This window comes from Paroedura picta, chromosome 10, assembly GCF_049243985.1.
Source record: "Paroedura picta isolate Pp20150507F chromosome 10, Ppicta_v3.0, whole genome shotgun sequence".
NCBI classification, from domain to species: Eukaryota; Metazoa; Chordata; class Lepidosauria; order Squamata; family Gekkonidae; genus Paroedura; species Paroedura picta.
In genome coordinates, this window is record NC_135378.1 from 74,606,045 (window position 1) to 74,629,755 (window position 23,711).

The 23,711-nt window shown below is 43.3% G+C and overlaps 1 protein-coding gene across 8 annotated transcripts in view; it reads right to left on the reverse strand.

Moving 5' to 3' along the window:
* The window catches only part of GRID2 (glutamate ionotropic receptor delta type subunit 2), an 857,916-nt gene that overhangs the window by 442,166 nt on the left and 392,039 nt on the right, over positions 1 to 23,711 (reverse strand). The window lies entirely within an intron of this gene.

The following is a 23,711-nucleotide window of genomic DNA, read 5'->3' on the forward strand; positions in this document are numbered from 1 at the left end:
TGAGCACATCAAATATGTGCTGGACAGGTAAGTACTTGGGAATTCTTGAGTATAGCACAACTGTAGATCAAAACTATCAATTGATGTATTTGTATTCCTGATTCACATGGTTGAATTTACAAATTCTATTAAAATAAACTGTGAAGAAGGGAAGATAATTTAGCTAGTGTGCTTGTTGAATAAATATGACTTGAACCACATATTTTCTCATTGTGTTTGTGTCTGTGTATTCAGTGAGATACTGGAGGGAGAATGAAGGCATAAGCAAATACAATTATTTAAAATATATGTTTTCAACATTTAACGGAAAGCTGAATTTTTCTCCTTGTCACGTGGAAAAATATTTAGTGATATTTCCTAGCATGGTGTCCAATAATAAATCCTTCAAGGATTTATTTCAGTGAATATAGCAGGCCTTCAAAATTCATAGTGAATTTTCTCCATACAGAAGTTTGTTTGGAATGAAGAATTCAAGTATTTTACATACAAATCAGTTATTTTACAGTTTGAAGTTTTGTTATAGGCTTTAGAGAAATGTCAATGTTCTTTCTTACTATTTGAGTTTCTGTTACTTTGAGAGGTCTGTTTTCCTTTTGTCTATGGGTTCCCCTGAACTCTCCTGATTTCTAGAAGGCAGGTACCTTTCTGCTAGTACCCCAAATCTCCCCTTCCTAGAAGTACCAGTTTACTTCTGGCTTCTGAAAAGTCTGAAGCAAGCTTTCCCACACTCAGTGCTCCATAGTAATGAACAAGGCCTTTCAGTCTTTCAGGCAGCTTATTGCTCAGAATCTTGCCCTGTTGCCAAGAGTGAGGTGGAATGAAAAGAAGTAAACAGGTGAAAGGTAAATAGAAGCATGGCTTGTTCCATGATGGAAAAGGATACTGCAGGGATGGAAAGGCTACTTCCGAGAGGAAAAGGCAACATGAATTCATGAAACTGCCTTATACTGAGTCAGACTATCAGTCTGTCATGCTCAGTATTGTCAAATCAGACTCTCAGGTGCTCTCCAGGTTCTCAGGTAGAGGTCCTTCACACAACCTACTACCTGTTCCTTTTAACTTCCGAAATTGGGGATTTAAACTCTGATTCTCTGTATACAAAGCACTTATGCCACAGACCCACCATTATATAATAGAAATCCTATACACTGACAGCGGTCATTAACAGGGACGAATGGAGAAGACTTTCCTACAGAATCGCTGAGGGTCGGACACAACTGAATAGAGAACATCATCATACATTCATATAGTCAAACTGGTTCATTGAGATGGTGCAACACAGTAAACAAGAGGTATGATTCAGGAAGTCCCATGTTAAAATTTTCTATTTGCCCCTAATTCACTTGTTGGCAAGCTGTCACAGACAATCTGTGCATAATACTAGTTCCTATTCATGGGCTACGAGATAATGAATATAAGGCTCTTCCAACCCCTGAATGCATTATAGAATTCCCATGTGATAAAATCGTAATGCAGATCTGATTTTTACTTGGATGTGGACCATCTATTTGGAAGCTAAGGACCTCTCTACTGCCTACATTTTCATTACATTTGTACATGTTATTTATGTACTTTAAGGAAAGCTGACTTGGCGCACAATGCTGCTGCTGTGACTCGGTATGAAATTGTCATAGCTCATTGTTTAGGAACAAAAAACGGAGGAAATCAAAATGACCAGAAATCCCCTGAGTTAGCCATTGTCTGCTACAATGATATCATCATCCCCATGCAGAATTGAAAGTCCTGCCTTATGCGAACACTGAATACCAAAATTATATTTTCCTCCATCTCTCTCTCATTTCATTGTCCTTCCCTAATGGGGAATGAAAGTGCTGCCAGTTCACAGACAATTCATGGCAGCACAGACCATTCAAGGCAGAAGGCTTCAGAGGCGGTTTGCCATGGTCAGTGTCACAACCCTGTCATCCTTTGTCGTGATCTCCCACCCAAATGCTAACAAGGGCCGGTGCTGCTTGGGTTCTGAGATCTGACAAGACTAGGCTAGCCTGGGTTAGTTCAAGGCAATGGAAAGTAACTCCTCATTCATAAATTACACTAAGATGATATATTTTTAAAAAATCTGCTTTTCAATGTTCCTTAAGGCCTTTGCCCTCACTAGAAAACTGTATTCTAATAATTCCTGCTCGCATACCTACTGAGACCTTCAACGAACTGTAAAGAACTAAAGAGGCAAAGCACTTTGGCATGCTGAATGGCAAGTGAAGTGGGGCTTGGGGTAAAGCCTAAATCTGCCCTGACTTGGCCTTTAAGCCTTGTCTTTAGCGATGAGTCTCTGTCGTGACTGAAAGCCTGATCTTGATCTCCGTAACCAAATAAAACAGCTTTCGGGCTTTTCTATGGAATTGCGTTTGTCTGTCTCACGACCCTTGGATGTGCATTGCAGGGTTGTGACACTGCAGCGGCCACTTTGCAATTGTGCCCACCACCCCGTATCAGAATCCCAAAGGTGCCCGCAGACTCAAAAAGGTTGGGGACCGCTGCTCTACATAAACAGCAGTTCATTCTAAGAGCCACACACATATTTGTCCCCCTGCGGTAAGCCACACAAGAAGAATAAGAAAGAATGGAAAAGGAGGGAGAGCCTATATGGCTGCAGAGAGAGGGAGGAAATTGCTTACCCAAAGCAAGAGATGATATATAAATATTCACGTGTAAACAACCTCTCCCAGTGCAGCCTCCAGAGAATGGCAGTGCCATTCATTTTGGTGTTGCTTGGCACCCAGCAATTCCGATTCCAATAAGCCATACAAGGTTTAGGAACATTAATCTTGCTCTGAGTAAAATCTTTCTTCCCATTAGATATGCTCTGGCTTCTGCATTCAGTGTTCCGTGGGCTCGCCTAGGGCTCCGGGTGAGCGGATTGTTCTGATTACTTGATCTCAGCCAGCCTCATTATGGATGTACGTTTGGGGAGGTCTTCTATAGCAGTACTCTGTAAACTCCTGACTCCCACATGAAACGCCATCCTTCAAGTTAAGTAAGGCCTCCAGTTCAGATGGTTTCAATTTATTTTTTTATTTTTTTTGCGCTTGGCCGTTGATTAATGGCGGGGAAAGTGTATCTGTTTCTATGCCTCATTTTCAGGTGCCCAACATTGTAAAGCTTGATTGCTTTCTCCTTCCATTCAAGGAATCTGAAAGGGGAGGAAGGGAGGTACAAGTCTCTGTCATGACAGCTATTACCCAGATGAGGCTTCACTAAACCTTCTAATAGGAAGATGGTTTCTCTCAATTGGGGAAAAGATTGCCAATGCTACTTGTGAAACACCTGGGGGGGGGGGGATTTTTTTAAAAATGTATATTTACAAAGATTTTAAGTTATTGCAGTCTCTGCAATTTATCCTGCAGTCCTGTTGAGCTAATTCCTATATTCATTTGCCTTTCAACCAGGTCTTTCAAGGAATGAATGGGTGAGCAACTGATATGTGTTTTGCTTCTAATTTAGGAGAGAAGTTGCTTCCCGGAAAACAAGTACCTGTTTTTTGCCTACTTTGGAAGAGCAGCAAAACTACCGTAAATGCAGTTTGTGCAGTTTGATCAAATATGAGTTCTTGAGAAAATTCATGGAAGCAATGCTCTTTGGTTTTCCATTCTGCCAGTAATCCACATGAATATATGCAAGACGTAGACCGTTTATGCACTGGAGGTTTCATGCCGGCCTGCAGGCTGGAGTTTTTGTCATGGCAGGTTGCCCCACCCCTTCCTGCACCCACACAGGGGAGCATTTGGCCCGGTGCATCTCATCCACCCCCAATTTGTACTCCTGCGTGAGAGCTTGGGGCAGTGAAGTTCCCATAAATGGTCATACAAAGCAAAACAAGGCTCCAGACTAGATGGATCAGTTTTCCTGGAGAAAAATGGCTGCTTTGGAGGATGGAACCCATCTTTGTCAGGGTTGCCCCCTCCACAAACCCTGCCAACATGATGTAGTGGCCTCTAATCCACTCCTCGACATGCAGCCAGCTGAGTGACCTTGACTAGTCATAGTTCTCTTAGAACTGTTCTCACAGAGAAGTTCTCTTAGGGCTCTCTCAGCCCCACCTACCTCACAGGGTGCATGTTGTGGGAAGAGGAAGGGAAAGGTGTTTGTAAGCTGTGTTGGGGCTCCTTTGGATGGTGAAAAGCATGTAGAAAAGCATGGTAGAAAACTCTCTCCTTTCTCCTCTCTTCCCAGGTTCCAGCTCACCCCAAATTTCCAGGGATTTCTCAATCCAGAATTGGTGACCAGCACGGAGGTGGGGTTAAGCAAGAATTGGGACTTGGCAGGAACTTCACTCTCTCCTCCTCGCATCAGTAGGATTGGAGTTTGCAGAATGATTTCACAAATGCACAAGGAAATTCCTCCTGATGCCCTTCTTATTTATTTATTAATTTTTTTATTTATTTAGATTTATATACCGCCCTCCCCGAAGGCTTACCCCAGCTTCCCATGACACACAGCAGTCTGTACTGCACATTTCCCCTGACCGTGGCTGCAGCTTTTCAAGGAAGCTGGGTAAAAAAAAGGAAGTGAGAAATAATGGCTTCCATGAAGATCCTCTGTACAAGACGCCCACCTCCCCGAACATACATCCATAATGAGGCTGGGCCAGTCACACGCTCTCAGTCTAATCTACCCCATGGGTTGTTGTGAGGATAAAATGGAGGAAAAGGGGAAAAATGCAAACTGATGTGGATCCCCAATGCGGAGAAAGGTGAGGGCATAAATGAAATTACGCCCCTAAATATTTTTTTTGCTTCCTCCAGAGCCGTTTTAACTTCCCAGTCCTCCTGTGCAGGTGGCACCTATTCATTTGCCTGAGTAACAAGGCCTTTGACAGATATTTGCCCTCATTTCGAGTCCAGTTTGACAATAATACTGACATGTTTTCCCTCAAGTTTACAGACAGGTCAAATTGGTATAAGAAAGCCTGAGCTGCAAAAACTGCATCTTTTCAGTTTTGTCTTTATTAACCTTGGGAAGGTTTAATTAATTAGAGAGGCTCGCAAGGACAAAGTCTGAACAACTCTCTTTCCTAAAAGCTTAGAAATCGAATGGGGCGTCATGTGGAGCAGCAACACTTAAATCTGAAAGACAGCGTTCTCTCTCCTGTGAAAAGGAACGGGAAATATTTCACTGAAATACAATACAAAATCACTCCAGATTTGCTTGTGGAAAATTAACAGTGACAAGCCAAATGGGATTGTATTTACTTTCCTTTTGCTTTGAAGGTTTTTCAGGTGGCAGAGGCCAGAGAGAAGGCTAAAGCACAATTTAAAATCAAGTCCCTTTGAAGTATGCTCCTGAGGTACACTTTTACAAAAAAAAAGAATTCTACATTATTATTATTATTATTATTATTATTATTATTATTATTATTATTATTATTATTATTATATTTACCACTGCTATCAGTAAGCCATCTCATAGCGGGTTACATAGTAAAAAAACACACATAAAATACAACAATTATAATACCCCATTAAAAGTACAAACCTATCCTTGCACTACTCACTTCCTCTCGGTGCCACCATAGGGGAATCCATGGATTCCGGCAATCTACCACAAGGCGATGGTCTGGCCCAGTGGTTATCTCTCCTGATCTTCCCTGCCCTGACCTCAACCAGAGACCTGGCAGAAGAGCTCCGTTTTACAGGCCCTGCAGAACATAGACAGCTCCTGCAGGGCCCTCAGCTCTTCTGGGAGCTCATTTTAAGTTACTGCAGACTCTGCAATTTATCCTGCAGTCCTGTTGAGCTAATTTCTGAATTCATTTGCCTTTCAACCAGGTTTTTCAAGGAATGAATGGGTGAGCAACCGTTATTTGTTTTGCCATGGGTTGCTGTGAGGATAAAATGGAGGAAAGGGGGAAAATGCAAACTGATATGGATCCCCAATGGGGAGAAAATTGAGGGCATAAATGAAATTACATACATAAATATTGTTTATCAACGATTGCTCAGGAAAGAGGTGAGTTTCAGAACCTGAGTAGATGTTCCATCGTAGCCACTTCTTTCTTTTAGCATAGCTTTCCAAAATTCCACATAAGCAGAAATTTGGGGCTCTTCTGTATGAGTGGGAGATGATATCTAAATGGTACCAAGTTGCTTGTGAATATCTGAATATCTCAATTCATTTTTTTTTATCATTACTATATTATTTGGCCTACTAGAAGCAAAAGAAAAACAGACATTATAAGGGTTTATCACCTCATGAAATATTTCCTCTGTAATTCGGCTTCTGATTGGAGAGTTACACAGGATTTACCTCAGCAGTTTAAGATTTTGATCTTTCACTTGGGTAATCTTTGGGGAAGATCTTGAGAGAGGTGCCCTGGGAGGTGCACAAAGGTGTCAAAATCAAGAAACTTGACAAATATTAGCTTGCAATTCAAGACTAACCTACTTGACCAAAATTAGATTAAATCTGTGACAGCAGCAGTGTTTGCTTTATAATTCAAGACAGAACTACTAGAAATCCCCAAAGTCCTCAAGGCAAATAAGGAGAAGTCAGAGTTCCAGCCAGTGTCAGTGTTTACACTCAATTGTGAACTTGCTTGACCTGAAAGTGGATGTTAGGACAGGACACTGTCATGTGCAGCTCACAAGTAAAGATGCAATAATACATTCTGCCCCAACTCACAATTGGCTGATTCATCTGGCAAGGAGCAATGGCTTCTTGCCAGCAGAGTATCAGACTTTACCTTTGTTGTAGTTTATGATCTCGGAGAGACAACAGAATGGCTTTGGTCCTTCTAAAACACAGAGATGACTTGGCAGATGTTGTATCATAGTGGCCTAGTTTTTCCCCAAGCGATTGTCTTCTCAATATATTCTGTTCCTCTGTTGTGCATACAAATTAAGCCACTGTATTTTATGCGTGTTGTACGAACTTTGATTCATTTCCAAAACTGTAGGATGGAGATGTGTGACTTTTACAAAAGAAAAACATCATGGCATTATTGTTCTTCTCAAGAGTCTACTGTGTATGTACATAAGGATTTTTGTTCTGTTCTACGTTAAGTAAGTTACAACAGTTTGTAAGTTATTCACCAGAGTACCTTTGGCCCTGAATCATGTTCACCCTCATTATCACATGACTTTTGCCAGGCATTTGCGCTTTAGAAAGATATGCAGGGACTTGGAAAAAAATGTAACATGGCTCACTGAGCTGGGAATCAAGAGGCAAGAATTAAGCAATCTTGTCCCAACGGTGAGTTTAAAGCAGATCTTTCAGTGAAGGCCATCTGGAATTTCACTGCAGCACCAATGAATTGGCTGGATGAAAAGTAGCTGTGTAAGGATTCGACACAAACAAGAATAAATTGGAGAAGGAGCAAAAGGGAATGTCTAGAGGCGAAGATGCCATAGATCAGCATGACTGCTTTGCATTTAAATGACCCTAGATACCATCCTGAGCATACCTGCTTCATAGGGTTGTCAACCTCCAGATGGGTTTTATGGAATTATACCCTGCTGAGGTTCTACCCTTCCACAGACCCTGTTCTCCTGAAGAATTACAACCAAAATCTCCAGATATTTCCCAACCTAGAGCTGGCAAGCCTATGATGCTCAGGGGACCCAGACAGTAGGCACTGGAAAAGATCCTTCATGACCAGCTTCCTGGACAACCCATTTTGCATGGCAGCAGCTATGCTGGGCCACCAACAGTGAGTTGCTGGGAAGCTGCATGCTCCACAGCATTCTGTGCCCCCACTGGGACACATTTCAGCACCAGATATGTTCCCATGCCGAAATGTGCCCCATGGGGGACACATTTCAGCGGGACACCTGGTGACCCACTGAAATGTTTTGCAATCTACCTGAAGAAGTCATGGCTTACTGTGTGAGAGGGGATGGTGGTGGGGATTGTTGTGCAGGAAGGTAGGATTGCATGGGAACGCAATCCCACCTTCCTGCAAAATAAAAAAATGTCCTGGTCCAACTCACAGCATTGTGAAGCACCCCAAAGTTGTCCAGGGTATTTTTTGCCTCCTGCCAACCTCCTTCCAAGCCTGGCTCTTCCCATCCAGATGGGCCTACCATGGGACAAGCCCTGTTGGCCCCTGCAGTGCCAAAATGGCACACAGAAGAATTCACATCTGGGCTTCTGGGGCCTGATCCATGCCAGGCCTGGAAGGGTGGCAGCCTAGAAGTGATCTCATATGGACACGGGGATTAGTCCTAGGTCCATACTGATGCTGCCTCAGCCTTTTCTGCCCATGAATAATCAGCCAGAGCCAATGATACTAAGCAGTGTTGGCCCTGGCTAGTATTTGGATGGGACACCTCTAAGGAATTCCAGGGCCCTGATGCAGAGGTTTGCCATTGTTTGCCGTAAGTCGGTTGTGAGTTGACAGCATTTTCCACCCCCATCAAGTGATTACAACCTATTGCTGATACCCTACAGTCAATGGAGACACAAGGAATTAGATATGAGAAAAGTTTGCTTGTTTGTTTTAATCCCAATAGGAAGAGAAGTTTAACTGGACTTTTGAAAAAAATAAAATGTCCCCCACAAAAGCAAGAAGTGCACGGCATGCACAGCGGCTTGCTGACTGGTTCTCTCTGTGCTGCTTTGCATGACAATACTTGGATCTCGCACATATTTCTAACCATTGCAGCTAATTCATTCTTGTTCAAAGGAAATATACTCCTGAGTATGAGATGCTGGGGGCAAACAGCAGAAGGATATGCTATCATATTAATGTTTTGCTTGGACACTTCCACAAGCATATGGTTAGCTATAGTTCGGAAAAAGACTGCTATACTTGTTAAATCCAGGAAGGCAACACTTACACCCTTTATGGGTGTAACTTTGCTTGAATGGCAGTTCAATTCCTGGAATGTACACGAAACACGATTGAAAGAAACAAGGAAAACAAAAATGGAAGACTTCATCATGAGTGTGTTCTGAATTCCATGTGGCGGTTCACACAATGGCTACTGGTTGTGAGCCATAGGCTATGAGCCACAGGCCAAGGGCCCTTATTCTTGCCTTTCAACTTGTACCAAAAAGCTGACATCTCTAGCCACAACCAAGTTCTTATACCTGAAGACAGGAAGGAGACAGAAGCTTCCTTTCCTATGTTCAAGGCATTTTGGGCTGAGTTACATAGGAAATTACTGAAAGAGAAGAAGCAAGATATATCTATTTAAAAGGTAGAGCTGGCAAGCTCCAATTTCTTCTCTTTACCCAGATATATTATTAGTTACAGGATACATTTCTTACTGATCAATTACATGACACCAGCCACTGTTATATCTGACATTACAGATAGTATAATTATCCTAACCAAAAGTTTAAATGTAGCTTTTCATTCTTACAATTAAGCGAAAACACCTGTGTGTAATTTAAGTTGTCCAAAACTTAAGAGATTGTGTATAATTTAAGTTATCCCAAACTTCAAGAGATTGTGTTGTCTTGTCCCTGACGCCGTTTGACCGAGACATCCAGAGCCTGTAGGCTACACCTGCATCGTGCAAAATTAATAAGCCCAGCAGAACACACAAAGCTTATTCCGGCTAGTCAATCATTGTCTTGCTTGATATCTTGCACACAGTACCACAGTGGATGTTTGGAAGCTCAGCCGATATCCATTTCCTTGGGGGAACTGATTTGAATAAGTCGTGGAATAAATCAAGAGCAGAAGGTTATCAGACTCCTAGAATTGCTGCTTGGCAGCATGGAGATTGGTGGTCTTTTCCAGTGCGCAAACTAAATCTGTTGAGAGTGTCAAGGAATAAAATCAGAATATCAAGCTTGGCACTTGAGAAAGTATTTCATGATTCTCCACTCTTCATCCTTTGTACCTTGAGGCCACATGGCAACACACAATTAAGGGTTATTGCAATCAATAAACTTGAGTGCACTTAATATCCGTTTGTGAACACGCTGTTCCTCTGCAAGCTATAATGTGCCTACACCAATCCAAGGGCAGTTCTTTTCACCTACTGTTTAGTTAAACATTAAGGCCGCTGTGATTGGAGGCTCAGAGCAGCAGTGAGAGAGTGAGGAAAGCTGTCATCTGAGTTGCTACATCACTTGCAGTGAAAGCCTGGACATGACATAGAACACGGGTAGTCAACCTGTGGTCCTCCAGATGTTAATGGACTACAATTCCCATGAACCTCTGCCAGCAAACACTGGCAGGGGCTCATGGGAATTGTAGTCCATGGACATCTGGAGGACCACAGGCTGACTACCCCTGGAGTACTTCTAGGAAAAACCAGAAACTATATCTATCTCCTACATAGCTCTAACACATTAATATAGGAGGGAGAGCTGGGTCTCCCACAATAGAGACCTCGTAGAATTGGCCTGTCACCACTTCTCAGGTCTGCAAGAAAAATATTGGCTTGAGCATAAAGTTTTGGGCAACTCCTAGAGTGCCTGTGCAATGTGATGGTGTCGCATCTGGTTTTGTACCAAAAGTCACATAGCTCTTTGTTCAGACATTAGTTTGACTGCCCCTCCCCCAGAATCTCCTGGTGGGCTCTGCAGGATCTTCTAGGCAGGTCACTAATTGCAGCTGGCAATCCTACATTACTCGAATCAGCAAACCGATGCCTATTTTAAACTTGGTGCCACAGTACAGGAATAGATTTGTGGGTAGCAAACAAAACAATGTACAGAAAGAAATGAAAGACTTAACAACATTTCTTGCCTTATCACTGCACTGTTAATCATTGGGATATCAGGGAAGCCCAGTTCAGGGAGAAGATGGCACAGACAGTGCATATGAAGCTGCCTCATATAGAACAAGAGCCACCCATTTAGTTCATCACTGCCTATTCTGGTTGTTTGAGTCCCCCAAGATCCTGAAGATAATTTAACAGAGATGCTTGGAACCTAGTGGGACATTGTGCATGCAAGGCACTTGCGCTCTCAAGCTGTAAGCATGGGTAGCATTGCTATGTTCCAACTTGCAACACACTGTGTGTCTACCTCAGACTTTCTCAACCAGGGGTTTCTTGATGGGCCTGGAAGGGTTTCCCAAATGGGTGAGAGTTAATTAATTTTTAATATATTTTACTTAAATTTGTTAAACATTTATCAGGTGGTATGACCATATGTAGAGCCTCTTGTGGCGCAGATTGGTAAGGCAGCAGACATGCAGTCTGAAGCTCTGCCCATGATGCTGGAAGTTCGATCCCAGCAGCTGGCTCAAGGCTGACTCAGCCTTCCATCCTTCTGAAGTCAGTAAAATGAGTACCCAGCTTGCTGGGGGGGGGTAAGCATAATGACTGGGGAAGGCACTGGCAAACCACCCCATATTGAATCTGCCATGAAAACGCTGGAGGGCATCACCCCAAGGGTCAAACATGACCCGGTACTTGCACAGGGGCCACCTTTACCTTTTATGACCATATATGGTTGTGTCAACCCACCCACCCCTTCCAAAATGGCCAATGATGGGCCTGGAGGTGATGGGAAGGAGAGGGGCCCTAGGTAGGCGTGTACACTGCTATACTTTCCAACCATTCTCTGCACAGTCATGCCATTTCTGGGGTTTCTCAAAGCCTAAAGAATGTTTCAGGAGCTTCTCAGTGGTAAAAATGTCGAGAAAGACTGGTCTAGCTTTTTATCTCCAAGGGGGACCAGTGGCTTCTTTGCATTCTTTCCCAGTGGAGATAATTGGTGGGCTGCCTCCTGTGACCGCTAATTTGCAAGGTGCCAACCCTGCTCAATGTTAAATCCATATAATTTATTTATCAATATAGTCATTTGATTATGTCGCTTGCTACTCTCATACTGCCATGAGGATCAAGTGGAGAATGGTTGTGTGAAAACAGCCCCATTAATGATAATGTTATGTTTGCCTTGTGTCTCCCCCCCCCCCTATAAATCTTGAGAGAAATAAAGAGCATTCTGGGATTTTTCTTTTTTTAAGGAGATGAAAACAAGACAAACTCTTACATCCAACACTTACTGGACTTGAAGGTAGGGAATGTTATCACGTGGAGAGAAAAGATGTAAAGTCCTTAGAATGATCAGGGTCACTCTGGAAGCTTAGTTCCAGCAACAAGGGTCATGGCCTTAATTCCCTTGTGATCCTAACATCAATAACACTAAAGTATGTGGATATGGGTTTTTCCCCCTGTCCTTTCTTGCTTCTAATTTGTTGCACTTTAAGAGCTAAGAATAAGGGGGGGGGGGGCTGCTAGCTTTCCTGTCTACCATGCATAATTTATAAAACAGTTAATTATGAGACTCAGAAGCACAGAGCTGAATGAAGCTCAGTGCAGCCGATCCTAATGAAAGACCCCAGCTGGGTAATTAACTGGTCCAGAAAAAACTCATGGGGCAAATGCTCAACAAAAGAGAGATGCCTCTCGTAGAGACCAGAAAAGAGATTTCCTGGGGACAGCATTAACCCCCTCAACCCCCCCTGCCAAATTATTCTACTTGATCATAAATCAATTCAGTATTGAAATGACAAAATGCAATCTGTATGTTTAATACAGTCCTAGAATGTACATATAAGGAAGGCTAGACCTGCTCGATTGCAACCCAGATGGTTTCTTACTGAAATTTCCTGCTGCCATTGGATTTTTCTCCTGGTTCTTGCATCCACCTGAGGCTCGCAGGGAGGGAATGCCAGCCTCCCCCCCCCCCTCATGCCACCTGCCTACAGGACTGTCATCCCCGTCCATCTGGCTCATGTGCTTGTAGCCACTGCAGCAATCAGGTGCGGGGCTTTTCCTGCTTTCCTATCCTCCTGTTTGCACCACTGACTCCTTCACCCATGTGGGTCATGCAGATACAGGGGGCAGTAACTCCCATTCCTCTTCACCCTCCAATCCCTGTGGTGGCTGCAGATTCAATCACCCGGCCCTGTCCTGCCATGCTGCGGTGTACTCCGGCTCCCTGATTGCCAACCTCATGCACTCAGTGGCTCTGGCACACTCACCTCTCTCCTTGCCTATCCAGCCATCTGCCCAATTCATGCAGCTGTGGTAGCTCCTGATCCTCCCCCCTCTGCCCACCTCTGGTCCACAGGACACTCCTTTCTGTGCAAGAGCAGACAACGTTCTTCTCTTCGGGGGTGATTTATTCTTCTCTCCATCCCCCATTTCTTCCTGCACATCTGCAGAAGAAACCCCCTTTCCTAAACTTGGCCTCATTCTCTTGTTCTATCCATCTGCATGGGGAAACAGGTCCAGAATATGGTGCTGCAAGAATTAGAACAGGTTTTCCAACAGCACCAATTGCCGCTGGGAGAGACAAACAGACATTCTCCTTCTGCAAATATAAAAGACTACACTGAATACAAGGCACACGTCCCTTCTGCAAAAGAAAACATGTTATTTATAGTAGCAAAGTTGGAAATTAATGTAAAGAGTTGAAGTAACTGAGAAAACAGTTAGCTGTGAGCTCACACAGAAAACCATGCCAATTGTAACCCCCCCTTTTTTTAAATATGCTGTCAAGGATTTCAGAAGTACTAGCCGTCTTCTCTATTTATGAGTAGCAAAGTATGAGCAGACAATTGATTCCACTTGAATTCCTTTCACAATCCTGAAATGGGTGAGAAAAACAGATCTCCAGTCAACTTTAATCAACATATTTTGTTAAATCTTTGTAGCTGTCTTAATGACACCCTTGGAGAATGAAGATCTTCAGCATGCTAAGCATTTTTCTCCCCCCAAAAGGGAATAATTTATACGCAGAAAGCAAGAATCACGTGGGACGCTGGACAGCACTATATCTTGGAACGTTAAAAGGAAGAAAATGGGAAATGCATGTTGGATGGACGTCTTCTCGAGCATAAGGAAATCACGCCTGCAAACTGAATGAGGGTGCGGCAGTGTTGCTAAGAGGGAGGCTCCCAGCTGTGGAGGAGTCCCAATTAGTCAACTGCTACCAAATTACCCAAACCACAATTAAGAGAGCTTTAAGCCCATTTCATAATTTTAATTATTCACTCCCACAACAGTCCTCAAAGGTGCTCTTGTGGTGCCAAGCCAAGGAGGAGATGAATTTTTTAAAAGGCAGCACACAGAAAATCCAACTCCCTCTCTTCTGGGCTTAGTACTTTATCCGCCTGGCAAAGTACCGAAACAAACTGAAATCACACTGATATGATATATGGAGCAGAGGGAACAGAATGTTACATCAAACAGATTTGTTTCTTAAAGTAGTAGTAGAAGAAGAATTGGTTCTTATATGCCGCTTTTCCCCACCCGAAGGAGTCTCAAAGTGGCTTATATTGCCTTCCCTTTCTTCTCCCCACAACAGACACCCTGTGGGGTGGGTGAGGCTGAGAGAGCCCTGATATCACTGCTCAGTCAGAGCAGTTTTATCAGTGCCATGGCAAGCCCAAGGTCACCCAGCTGACTGCATGTGGGGGAGCGCAGAATCCAACCCGGCATGCCAGATTAGAAGTCCGCACTCCTAACCACTACACCAAACTGGCTCTCAGTAGCAGTCTTTGAAACACAACAATGACACAACCCTTAATTTCATAAATGACCACAGGTCCCCCCCCCCCACCTCTGACATCCCCCCTCCATGGCCTGAAGCAGCCTGACCTCTCTAAGGGATTTAGCTTGTTATATTGTTATTGTTGGGATCACTGAAGTTGCTGTTTAGAACCACTGTTGGGTTGTTATTGTTGTATACTGACTATGTTGTATGTGGACACGTTCCATGTATCCCCCTATGATGTTGTATGTAAACCGCCCTGAGCTATATGGAAGGGCGGTATAGAAATAAAATAAATAAATAAGACATGCTGACAAGGAAAGATGACATTTTAGATCGGATGGGATCCACTGGTGATGGCTGGAGCAGACTTGCTGTTTGCCCATTGGGTTGCAAGCCTGGGGGTGCTCCTTGTGGCTGGAAAAGAGAGCTGGTGTTATCTCTCAGCTGCAGCTAGTCTGCCAACTCCCCCCTTTCATAGACTCAGCCCACCCGGCCATGCTGATTCGTACTTTCGGAACCTAACAGCTGGATTACTTTCATGCACTCTATGTTGGGCTGCCCTTCGAGGTAACCTGGAAACTACAGCTGCTTCAGAATGTGGCAGCCCAGTTTCCGTCGGGGGATATATCTCCCCCATCTCCAATCAACTACATTGGCTATCAGTTTGTTTCAGAATCCAAGTCAAGACCTTCAACGCCCTTCATGGCCTAAGAACCACATTTCCAAAGAGCCATCTCTTCCTACAGTTCCCTGTGTGCCATTTGCACTGTACACTCTCGCCTGCTAGATACCCCCACACACTCACACACACTTAGGTTTCCAATACACGGTGTCCACTAGAGCCCGTGTCTTTGCTATTCTAGCTCCCACTTTGGGGAAACAGCTGCATGAAGTGGTGAGGGGTGTGCTCTGTCTAGACATGTTCAGGAAGCCTTTTTTGGGGGAATGAGGATTTTTAATGGGATATAGTATAAATATATTCTTTATAGTGCCCCCCCTGTATGTTTGATAATGATAATGTTACCTTTATTGGCATAAGACAAGTAAAAGACAGACACCGTATGTTTTAAATTGTGATTTGTGAACCACCCTGAGCCACAAGGAAAGGCAGGAGATAAATATCTTATTAATTAATAAAGCCATACAAATGTACATTAATAAAACCAGTGATCCAAACTGAGAACTAAACGTAATGTATGAAGATAGCTTCACATGGTGCTGTGCCAATAACATAAGATGGGTGTGTTAAGTGCCATTGAATCGTTTCCGATTTCTAGTGACCTTAAAAGGTAAAGGTATCTCCTGTGCAAGCACCGGGTCATGTCTGACCCTTGGGGTGCTGCCCTCTAGCGTTTTCTTGACGGACTCAATACAGGGTGGTTGCCATTCCCTTCCCCAGTCATTACCGTTTTACCCCACAGCAAGCTGGGTACTCATTTTACCGACCTCGGAAGGATGGAAGGCTGAGTCAACCTTGAGCCGGCTGCTGGGATTGAACTCCCAGCCTCATGGGCAGAGCTTTCAGACAACTGCATGTCTGCTGCTTTACCACTCTGTGCCACAAGAGGCTAGTGACCTTAGGAAGTTATAATCTCCTGAACATCCTATCGTTAACATTCTAGTCCCAGTCTATGGCTTGAACTTTACTTACATTCCTCGTAACACATCTTGTGTAAGTTGTTCGTTTTTGTAGGCCCTTATCAAGGATGTTTTCTCCCCCTCTTTTATTTCACCTGAAACTATTGGGAGATGACTTTGGCTAACGTGGCCATCTCAGATGAGGCCTCTGCAGGCACTTGCTATCCTTTTCCTTCTCGGTCAGGCTTCTTTTTCCCCTTCAGAAACATCTCTCTGAAGAATCGCACTCCCCAAGGAGCACATTATAATGAACAAGCATATCTGGGGCAGCAAGAGAGCTTCAACTTGGCCATAGCATGCTAGACTTCCTGCTTACGTATGAGATTTGGGGTGGCAGCGTGCCAGGAAATTTGTGTGGACACACACATTTTGCAGTGGAGCAATTTCAAGAGGAATCGTACGACATTTCTTAAATCCAAGGTGGTTGTTTTAAAAATCAAATATATCCCACCTGCGGATCGTGACACTGAAAGCTCAGCTACAATTCAAATTCACCTTTGACACATCCAGCATTGACAGCAGAGCAACACAGGCCTTCCCTAAGTGCAAAAAGCAAAGCAAAATCAGACCAATAAATTCATTCCTATAGCTGTGGCAGCATGAGGATCCATAACCCTGCAGAGTTCATTCTTCCTGATTCCCTGTATATTACTTTGCGCACCTCAGCATATACTTTCATAAAGCTAACTACTGCAAGCAAAAATAATGAAGGTTTGGATCCTGCAACACGTTAGCACAAGGAACACAGATCATAACCACATTGCCCCTCTCCTCATCAGTCCGTTCTAACAATGAGAAAGGTAATCAGTTGGAGGATCTGTGTGGACAAACAGCTACCACAGATGATGCTATGAGACACAATGGCTACTAGCCGTGAGGGATACCTGCTTCCTCCAGTGACACAGGCAGGATGCCTCTTTAGAAGTCACAGTGAGGGCCAGTATATAAATCAAACGAATGAATGTCAATTGTTGAGGATCGTGAGTGGAATCATGCTGTTGCAATCCTCCTCCTAGGCTTTCTAGAAGCAGCTAGTTGGCCAAGTATGTGAACAGCTTTAAAAGGAGATTCATGGAGGATGGCTACTAGCCATGATGGCTGAGGGGAACCTCCATATTCAGGGGCACTGATCATCTGAATCCCAGAGCCAGAAGGCAGCATCAGGCCACAGTCTCTATGCCCTGTTGTTGGCCAACTGGGTGAGACGGGATGTTGGAATAGCTGTACCAGTGCTCTGATCCAGCAAGGCTCTTCTTATGTTCTTATATCCTGATTTGTGAAGGTGTATTCTATCTACATTATATGAGGAACTGATCACTGTTTTCAAAAACTGTTTTCAGAAAATGTGCTCTGCTAGAGTCTCAGTTCTAACTGACATAGCTGACTATTTCTGGGGAAAGATGAGGCCTGGAGTGACTTCTATAATCTAATTCTGGCATTTCTGCACTAGATGTTTCCCGTTCTGTCTGGTTGCTGATTTTGAGTTTCCTTTAATATAGGGTTGAAAGTTGACAGTCTTCAGAGAATACTCCTTTATTTGAGCACTGTGAAATACTCCAACAATGTTGGGTACGTGGCATTATTGGTACAATGGAGTCTGCTGGTAGCAACATCAAGTTTCAGGAGCTCTTTCTCTCCACTGATCCCTACAACCTCCCGAATAAGCCAAATTGATTAGCTTACTTCACTGGCCCATGGTTTTAATTACAGCTGTATCTTGAAGGGTACTAAACTCAGGGGAAGCATGAAGTCCCAAACTAGCCCAATCTTGTCACATATCAGAAGCTAAGCAGGATCAGCCCTGGTTACTACTTGGATGGCAAACCACCAAGAAAGTCCTGGGCTGCTATTGTTCTCTTGACCCGAAAATCCCCTGGGGTCACCATAAATTGGTTGTGATGGAACTTTCCAATATGAAACACACACACACACATTTATCACACTGGCATCTGAATTACTCCTAATCCCCTTGCATTTGGTGAAGAGAGAAGGGGCTTGCGTGCTGACATAGTAATATTTAATGCTTATAGGAAGGAAGGAACTCTGGAGTCTTCTAAAGAACAGTTTTTGCAATAAGCATAATTCTCTTTGTTACAGCCTAAAAAGATTAAGGTAGTGCTCTTTTTGCAATTACTCAGCTACTAACTGTATGAGGCAAAAAAAAAAATCTCTTGAGCATTTGCATAGATGTACCTGGAAATAATAATAATTTTATCTATATAAACTGAGAGTGTTAAAAAAGAGCCAAAGGCAAAATTGCATACAGTCTGAGCCACTGGAATGAAATTGCTTTTGGGGGGCCTAAGGATTCTTGTATTTACAACTGCATTATCATATGTGAAATTATGCAGGCTACATAGATACCCCCACAATGTAAAACCCAAAGGCAAGTTGTCCAAAGCATTAAAATAAATGATGCATATGAACAAATAAAAATCAGCCAAGAAGATACTCTATCAAAACTGTTGGCTGCAGCGTACCTTGAACTGACAATGCCGTGGGACTTTTTCCATCTAGCTAGCATTTTTCTTTATATCTTCCTTGGTTTTTAGTTAGTCTAGTCTTCGACAAAAAAAAATCAACTTGTAAGAGCCATTTAAGCTCCAGTTTGATATAATCAATGCAAATTACCCACCAGTACAAGGCAAAATAAACCACTGTGTAGGTATGCCCTCTGTCTCATTAGATCGCCGTTCATTCCCACAGAGAAAAAGAAGAAGATGATAGTTTTCCACCCCCAAAAACTTGATTGCATATTACTGTTGCATCGGAACACCTTCCATGTCAAACCAATAATTAACAACACACATAGTCCCTGACTTGTCTCCTTTTCAGAATGCACAGCAGCTTTTAAGATGTTTTTATTTAATGGACTAGTTAAATTGCAGGTTTATTAAAAGAGTTATGTGATAACCATTCACTAGTTGGACTGTTTGCAGAACTTCCCTCTTCCTTACCCCCTCCCTCTCTCAATCAGGAAAGAAAGCTCCTGGATTCTTTTCCTTTAAGCTGGAAAAGAAACCTGGACTTGGGGAGGGGCGTGGGTGTCAGTCTTTTGTAGTAAGCGTCTTGATTCAGTTTTTTCTCCTTTGGCAGTGTATTCCACTGCCTGATTTTATTTGCCCTTTTGTCATCTGTATTATCCCAAGGGAACACAAATGACTACGGCTTTTGTTATAAACTATCATTCTGCCATCTGTGGCTTGGGCAATTAATTTGTTTTTGAAGATAGGATCTTAGGGCTTAACCTAGTTTCGGAAGAGGTCCTGGAAGCCAGCAAAAGCAGAAGATGACCACAGGTTTGGTGGTGGCACGAAACCAGGGCTGATCTGTAACAATTGCTGTGTTAGACTCTTAAAAAAAAAATCTAGCCCCCAAAGGGCCATTGTGTCAGATGAAACAAAGTCCATCCCTTTTTATACGATCTTCCAGTCAACATTTTACCATGTGAAAGACACACAGAGAATGAGAAAGATGGACAGAAAGAAACAGCCAAGACCTTTGAACCTTTGGAGGGAGAGGTAAGGAAAGAAAAGAGAAACTCATTTGGGCAAACAAGCTTTATGCAGGTCAGAAATCTGGCTCTCAGTCCCTTCAGATGGAAGTCATTGCATTTGACATGAAGAAGCTGCTTCCATTTTAAGTCATTTATAAATCCCACAAGGGATTGGGCCCACAGTGTGGTGCTGTTGTTCCCTGAGTATTCCTCAGACTCTTGCATGCTACCATCAAGAGAACAACGGCACTGTACTGAGTGGGGACTTTTAATTTTCATGAGTATTATCCCCCAAAATTCAGTATGTAAACAAAGCAATGCTTTCTCTTCCATCTAGAAACACCACTTGAATGGGTTACAAGGAAACTAGAATGAAGCTATTTGAAGACCACCAAAATGTGGCTCTACCTCCGTAGATGCTGGAAGATTCTGGAAACTTTGGGGGTTGTACCCTGGGAGGGTGGAGTTTGGGAAGATGTGATCTCATCCCCAAGTGATGTTTGAACCAGCTTCCCCTTGTCCTAGAATGTCATTGGATAGAGGTGATTTTTTTTCTCCCAATCTTTAGTTCTTCAGGGTGGAAAACAGTGGCAGGTTGCAGATGTAGGTAAATGGCCAAATCATAGATATCCCCTAAAAACAAACCATTTTTAAAACACCCTTCAACTGCATATATATTTGGTCTCTCTCTCTCTCACACACACACACAATTAGGATTGTAATGTTGTGTAGCCCCCAAATTCTCAAAACTGTATACGTAATTGTTATAAAAGCTAATATTGCCATAATAAAATTTCAGGCAATACTTTGGTGCAGAAGGGATAGAATATAACAAGAATACAAATTGTATAAATGGCTTGCTCCATATGTTTAGTGGAGTCAGATAACGCTGTAAGAGTTTACGGAACATGCTTCTGATTTATTGCAGCTACATTATTCAATCTGAAAACACTTCAGGAATAATAAATAATGTGTGTGTTGTGCCAGAGCACCTTCCTTTATTGCAATTCCCTACATGCAGCTTGTGTGTTCCATTGCCTCAAACACGTACTGTTGCTTACCATCTCCCCCCTCCCCCCAAAAGTGTAACTATCTCACATCGTAGCATGACAGCATGAAACTGGGTATTATAAGTACTATTCTGTCCTAGATAGGGTCTAGAACACCTGAGTCAACTGGGGGGTAGCACAGGTTGAGTATACAACCCCCCCCTTTCTGCAAGTAATTGAATGTCTGGGTATGGCAAAATATATGAAGACTTGGGAACATTTAGATCAGGTGAACAAAGACTACCTACCCCTCCTCTTTTGCAGCTAATGCAATGCCTTGGCATGGTCAAAGGTGCAGGTCAAAGGGTCAGAGCCAAAGGGCTTTGACCCTTGGTCTGTAGTCTACAGCCCTGCAACCTGTGGCCTCTGCTATAGAGCCTCTGCCAGCTTGGGACCTTCTTGTGTCTAGTTCCTGCTTGAAACTTGAATTAGAAGCCCGATGGGGTGTGTGTGTGCATGTGCTTTAATAAACTGCATTGTTATGGGGGGAAGGGAGTTATCTTTCACTTTGTAATTTGCTTCAGCCCTGACTTGGATGGTCCTCATGATGACCTCATCAGATTTTGGAAGCCTACCAGGGTAAGTCTTGTTAAGTATTTGGATGGGAGACCACCAAGAAAGTTCAGGGTTGTTGCAGAGAGGCAGGCAATGGCAAACCACTTCTGGTGTCTCTTGTCTTGAAAACCCTACAAGGTCTCCATAAATCCATTGTGTCCGATGGTACTTTCCCCCAGCAATCGGCTCTGAGTCTCCGATGGAGAAGAAAAGTGGGATAAATATAGTCTAAATCAGGGGTAGTCAAACTGCGGCCCTCCAGATGTTCATGGACTACAATTCCCATGAGCGAATGCTGGCAGGGGCTCATGGGGATTGTAGTCCATAGGCATCTGGAGGGCCACAGTTTTACTACCCCTGGTCTAAATCAAATCAATAAAAGGTGGGGTGTACAGAAACAGAATGTGTGTGTGAAAACAGACTAAGCTTACTTTATGCTTGTGCTGCAGTTTCCCCTTTTCTGTTTGAAACGTGTCTTGTCTGTTGAACTGTGGAAACTGGAAGCAGCCAACAGGATCTGTGCAGTATCTCCTCTGAGGGAAACTGTTTCTCAGCAGCACTATGCCCCTGAGCCCTGAGTAAGGGATATGTGGTTTACAGCAGTATAAAGTCATGGAGCCTTTCTCCTTGAAAGAAGCCCTTGGGCAAATAAGGGAATTCACAGGCTGTTGAGGCACTTGGATTCCACCAATCATACCATTTACGCATTCACAACTTATGGGAAATTATTCTTTAACCAAATCTACATCTTGTTAGCCTAGCCCGCAGATGAAATGGGAAGTGCATTAGGAGAAACAGAACAGAGTCTGACCCTAGAAGGCGTTCAGATCTGATGGATGCAAAAATTATATTCATAATCGTCTGAGACGAAATTAAAGTTCTGCACCCATTTCAACTGCACAATAAACCCACTGGAGGCTGAGTGCTGATAATGCAACTGAGTACACAGAAAGGGAACAATGTGTCTGCTGTGCCCATAACAAGGTCGTTAAGTAAAATGGCCCTCCAGCATTGTGTGGAACAGGATGCTAGACTACGTGGACCACTGGTCTGATCCAGCAAGGCTCTTCTTATTGGGTTCATTAAATAAACAGACCTGTACCTAAACAGCTGTATGGAAGTGGTTTGTAAAGGTCAATGGCATCCCCTTATGTTGTCATTCCAGTTGTATGGAAGATCGTAACTGCATGGATGGAATTATTCCATCAGGGCTAGACTTTGGGGCAAACACCCAGGGCTCTGGCCATCCGGACTCAGCAGCCCCCCCTTACTCAAAGCTCTGATGATTCCAAAAAGCTTATACCCCCAAACCCTCAATGGTCTAAGGTGCCAGTGTACTCAAATCTAACTATCCTAAGCAGAGTTACCATTTCATCAAGACACTAAAGCCTATATACTTAGAAGAGGTAACTCTGCTTTGGATGTTACTGCATATCTGTTAAAAAGATGCTTATGGCATAGTTAGGACAACTCTGGGTCTTTGCTGGAACTGATTTATGGGCGAAAACCTGAACAGCTGAACAGGCTACTCCGATGCTCCGAGATAGATCTAGTGAAGAAACAAAGGCATAAACAAATAAATCACATAATGAGTTCCTCCAGAAGGGTGTTGTAAAGCCAAACCCACACATACTTCTCATTTGTGGCACTAGGGCCAACTCAATTTTCAATTATTTTCCATTAATTAACTTTACACCTCCTCCTCCACATCCTTGCAACATGAAGGAAAGTTGGAGAGGCGGGGAGGCATGAGTTCTGCTCAAGAATTCTCCGCATCGTAGCCCTGTTTTCTATCCCATATAATCCATAAGGATCAAAAATAAATTAATTTCTCTCCTTTCTATTTGGAAAGGAGGGACGGGAAACAGCAGTCAGCAGATTTTCCTTTCAGAAACATGGACCAGCTTGCCCCCAAAGTCAGAGGTGGCGGGAGTGGTTGTGTTCCCCCTAGACGATCTTCTCTATTAACCCGGAGGCCCCTGGAACCCTGCTGTCCCGGGCAGCTGCCTACACAGCTTATAGGACGGGCCTGACCATTTAACACGCAGCAGCCTGCTTTCTGCTGCTGCTGCAATTTTTAGCATTTGAGTCTCTGTATAGAAAACAAGACAGAGATATATGGGAGGCTTATTCCCTGACAAAGACCAAAGAGGCTGTCCCCCACCCCACTAATATAAAATGAGAGAGAGAGGACAGCAATCTATTCATCAGAGTGCAGCATAATTTATTCTAACCAGCACTCTCTTAAATGTCACGCTTATTCCCTGTTACTCGCTCACAGTCTATTATTTATTAAGAGAATAAACTGATCACAAGTAATTTTGGACCATATGTGTAATTTAATGCTACTTTGCAGACACAATAAACGGGACATTCAAAACAGCAATCTTTACTAATGCGTTAATAGAACCATCACTCTGAGCGTGTGCATAATCTGAGGCAGCTCTAGCTGAAACAAACATTGCATTTAATTTCCAGATCTTGAGGGTATTGATTATTTTATCTCATGTGCCGCAGTGAGCTAGTGGGTTCTGCGCAGAGGA